Raw genomic sequence first — 5,080 nt, forward strand, 5'->3', positions numbered from 1 at the left:
TTTTTAAGTCATTTCCCTAGAAGCACACTACAACTCACCTTTCAGTGCTCAGTGAATCTTGTCCCAGCAAGAAGACACTTGATTTACCAGAACATCACATGCCACTCCTATCCATTAAGGAGCTAGGAAGTGTGTTTCATTTTGTTTTCAAGCAGGGCATACCATTAACCCCAACAAAACCAATTTTCTAGTAAGTTAGAAAGGAAGAGTGGATATTAGGAATAACTTACCACTGGCCATAACACAAAAAACCTGGCCCTGATGAACAAGTATAGAACAGGAGATCTAGAAACTAGAGGCTCCTTAGTGGATGAGGAAGACCATCTCTTCCAGGAGATGCAAAGCATCTTGGCTACCCCAGGCCTAAGGCCCCTGGTAGAAGGTCCCCTAAGGGCAAGTCCAGAGCTCCAGGTTAGAAATAAACAGTAGACCCTTGAGTTCTTCTTGGAGCCAATCACACCCAGTGAGGCCTCTTTCTTGCCCCTGTGTTACATGTGCATCTAATCTAACCAAACCTGTCCAGCCTCACACTGTATTGTCTCCCTGGCACTGATCATCAGGTCATAACAGAACCTGCCCTGCTACACCGGCCCAAGCTCATGCAGTGTGACCATTTCTTCTAAAACAATGAAGCTTGAGAGCCCCCCTCTGGCCACATTATACTCCTAACTCTCTTTCAGCCATTTCAACTAAGGGCCCAGCCTGTTTTTGCTCTGTACGTATCAGGCTCCAGCGGTCTCCTGCATCTCATCTGTGGGATTTGCTGCTATTTTACAGTCTAGGCTAAAATTCAGTTTCCAGAATTGTATTGCTAACTCTACTTTCTGTGTCAGAACCCTCATTTCACCCATAAGCCCTCCTCTCATCCCATGGTGCCTGGGTCTTTGTCTGGTCTCTGTCAGAGCTTCCTTCCCAGAGTCTGCCCTGTGCCCCAACCTGGTCAGACCCAGCCCCTGAGACTGAGGCTCTCTGGGCTCTCCTGTTCATCAGAACATGAGTGTCTGTGATCCTCCTCACTGACTGTCTCCAGACACTAAATACCATGCCTTCCCACTGGCTTGTGTGAAACTTGAGAGGTCTGCCCCTGGCCTGGGTAGCCATTGCTGCCTGCCTTTAAGTCCCTCTAAAGCTACACTCTGGTCAAATTCTTTTAAGTTACTGACTGAGGGACTCTTTTCAACCTGTCTGTCCCATTGTGATATGTCTTCTAAGAGGTCCCTAGGACCTGGCCCATCTCAGCCTGGTAGTCACTTTTTAAAAAAATTAATTAACTAATTAATTTTTGGCTGCTCCAGGTCTTAATTGCAACACACAAGATCATCAATCTTTATTGCCATGAGATCTTTACTTGCAGCATGCAAACTCTTGGTGCAACATGTGGGATCTAATTCCCTGACCAGGAATTGAACCTGGGCTCCCTGCATTGGGAGTACAGAATCTTAGCCACTGGACCACCAGGGAAAGTCCCTGGTGAGTCACTTCCCATGGAAATGCAGGCTCTGAAGGTTGGGCGATCAAAGGACAGTAGCTGCTGATCTGGGCCATTCTTGGCTGGAGCCACTTAGAGGTCAGCCATGCGTATCTTGGTATCACCAAGTACCTGGAGAGTCCTGTTAATTAGGGCCCTTACCTCTGAACTCCGGTGTGTACATGGCCCTACAGCTGACAACTGTTCATTGCTGGTATCTCACTGTAATCATCCCAATTATCCTGTAAAACAGTGAAGTTGAAATAATTTCCTTTGATTTTCTTTGGTGTCAGAGACTTTCTAGTGCTTAGAAATCATCATAGTAATGTGAAAATAATAGCATAATCATAATAATATTACAGGCACTGGTCCCAGAGAGGGCAAAGTGGGGTCCCTAGTGAGTTGGAATTGGTGCCAACAATTCCTTTGTGCATTATAATTTTAAAAGCTCTGTCCACAAAAGCCTTGTGAGCAAAGTGGAAGAGTTTTCATTACCACTTTACAGAGGGTTTGCCAAGATTCCCAGAGGAGTTAAGAGCTCTATAACAAGTCACCGAGCTTTAAAGCAGCAGGCCAGCTCTCAAAAGAAGCTATGGTTGTCAAGCCCACGGTTCTTTTCACTCTTCCAGGGGTGGTGTGCGTGGACCTCCAGAAGCTTCAGCACTAGGGTGATGGTGCTCTGTGTCTTGATTCTTGAGAGGATACAGGAGTGTTTCTGAATTGCAATCAAGAGCTTTCCAGAGTTCCTCCAACACTTGGAGTGTTCTGGATCATTCTCATCAGGAAAGAGGCTATTGGGCTCCTAGGAAGAGGTCTGTTCTGATTTGATGGCGCTCTGGTGCCTACTCAGAAGAATATTAGGTGAGAACGTTTCTTGCCCTCAGAAATTGAAATTGCTCAGAAATTGCTCAGAGGACCAGCATTATATATAATCATATGACTTTGCATATCTATCAATAATAATAGAAGTTATCTTTTCCCCAAGCCCATCATCCTTATATTATAAACTGAAAAAAAAGTCTCCACCACATCTGAGATTTTGTATGATTACACCTGACTTAAGCTCTCTATGAGAAGTTAATACTTTAGACAAGTCTCTGAACTTGAAATATCCAAATTGTGCCTTTATATCTGTTTCATTGTTCACTACATTTCCTGAGGAGACCAAGATTCTCTCTTTTGGCTGACAAAGTAGATAACATAGAATTGAGGATTAACTTGTCTAACATAGAAATCTGGAAAATGCAAAGAAAACTTAAGTATCAAATAACATTATTATCTTCATGTAAAATTAGTTATTAAGCTCTTACTTAAATATAATGCCTTGCATGTGCATAGTACTTTACAAGACTTTTTCCATCCATTATCTTACCCAATCCTCTGCAAAATCCTAAAACATAGGTCAGTCTTATTAGCTCCATTTCCCTCACAGAGGAGGTAACTGAGACTCTAGGAGGTCATGAGTCATGCATCCAAAACTAGGCTTTAGCAGAAATTAAGAACCAAACTATACGTATGTGCGGAGGCAGTTTGTTCACCAACCCCCATGCTCTCCCCTTGACACTGACCTCCCTCTCTTGGGCTCCAGTGGAATCTTGGGACACATGGAAAAACTCACCAAGGTAGCCACAATTTATTTATCTAATATACATATTTCTAAATTTGTATTGGGTCTTCGTCATTGCACATGGGCTTTCTCTCGGTGCAGCAAATGGGGGTGTGGTGTACAGGCTTCTCGTCGCAGTGGCTGCTTTTGTTGTGGAGCACAGACTCTAAGGCTTTAGTAGTTGCAGCTGCGGGCTCAGTAGCTGTGGCTCTCGGGCTCTAGAGGGCAGGCTTAAGAGTTGTGGCTCACAGGTTTAGTTGCTTCATAGCACGTGGGATCTTCCTACAGCAGGGATCGAACTGGTGTCCCCTGTATTGCAAGATGGGGACTTGACCACTAGACCACCAGGGAAGCCCTGATCAGCCACAGCCATGATTTAGAACTGTCATCGCCTGCTCATCGGAGCCATTGTATCATGAAGACTACCAATCCCAAAGGCAAAGGTGACAGTCCTATGTCCACTGGTGACCACAATTTTTAAGGGTTCCCTAGTTGACTTCCAGGATCTACCTAATGTGGCCCCAGGGTTCTCTTTCTACCCCAAAGGCATCCAATAAGTATTCAGCAGTGTTGACCTCTACACTTTTTCCTGCCCCTCTGACTTAAAAATGATGTAATCTAATTCATAGTTGTGGACACAGTAATTCAATGATTTAGGAAAGCTCCACCACCTCCTTCAACTGCCTTTCTAAGGAAAGTGGCCCCCAAACAACTTGAGAGTTGTGACATGAAGGTAAAAACATGTGACCAGATGGCAGCTCCTTGTAGCCTGGTAGGATGTTTCTTCAACGAATGTTCAGTGTGTTCCATCCATTGGAATGGAGAAGTTTCAAACAGTAGGTCCTGAGATTGGAACTCTATGATTCTGGTGAATGAGGAACATCTCCACAGTTGCCACTCAATCATGAGAGCCCTCAGAATGCCTGCTCTCAGAGGCCAAGGTGGTGTAAATGCCAAAACAGGATGATTCCATCGACAGCATCAGCTCAGTCTGGGGCCCAGCTTTAGATATAGCATCACAATCCCAGAACCAGCACCAAGCATGCAGGGTCCCATAGCTTAGTAGAAGGACCAGAAGTGAAATGGTGATTCTTTCCTGTTTTAATCCATTCTGGAAGCTTACTAGTCAGAGAACATGGGCCTAAGGAAGTGCCCACAAGCTTGGTGCCTATCACAGCTCTTCCCTCCCAGGGTTGAGGGCTACATAAGAATGCCCACTGCCTGCCGCCTTCCTCTATCTTAGCCCCTTCCCAAGGGTGGATTCTGTGCTATTTTAATTTTCAATTTCACCTCAGTCGTAGTCTGTTAGATTACCACTGACTCCAGGCCCACAGCTAAAACCAGATAACCCAAGTCCGAGGGCTCAAGACTCCAGCCTCATGGGTTTAGGAAGCTTAAACAGAGTGGCTCAGATGGTAAAGAATCTGCCTCCAGTGTAGGAGAGCCAAGTTTGATCCCTCATTTGGGTTGGGAAAATCCCCTAGAGAAGGGAATGGCAATCCACTTCAGTATTCTTGCCTGGAAAATTCCATGGACTGAGGAGCCTGGTAGGCTATGGTCCATGGGGTCCCAAAGAATTGGACAGTACTGGAGAAGGCAATGGCACCCCACTCCAGTACTCTTGCCTGAAAAATCCCTTGAACAGAGGAGCTTGGTAGGCTGTAGTCCATGGGGTCGCTAAGAGTTGGACATGACTGACTGAGCGACTTCCCTTTCACTTTTCACTTTCATGCATTGGAGAAGGAAATGGCAACCCACTCCAGTGTTCTTGCCTGGAGAATCCCAGGGACGGGGGAGCCTGATGGGCTGCTGTCTATGGGGCCGCACAGAGTCAGACACAACTGAAGCGACTTCGCAGCAGCAGCAGCAAAGCAATTAACACTTTACTTTCACTTTTGCTTTTTAAACAGAGTAGAATTTCTAAATAGGCAACTCAAATCAGAAAAGTCAAATTGTAAAGTGAAGGCAGTCTAAGAAGAAAAAAAAAAAAAACAGCAGGCAAACTG

General features: G+C 45.2%; 1 non-coding gene across 1 annotated transcript; it reads right to left on the reverse strand.

The window, feature by feature from the left end:
* Positions 1-1,388: 1,388 nt before the first annotated feature.
* TRNAG-CCC (transfer RNA glycine (anticodon CCC)) lies at positions 1,389-1,461 on the reverse strand. The gene has a single exon. It is a non-coding gene; the product is annotated as a tRNA-Gly (tRNA).
* Between the last annotated feature and the right edge of the window lie 3,619 nt (positions 1,462-5,080).

This window comes from Bos javanicus, chromosome 1 (assembly GCF_032452875.1).
Source record: "Bos javanicus breed banteng chromosome 1, ARS-OSU_banteng_1.0, whole genome shotgun sequence".
Taxonomy (NCBI): Eukaryota; Metazoa; Chordata; class Mammalia; order Artiodactyla; family Bovidae; genus Bos; species Bos javanicus.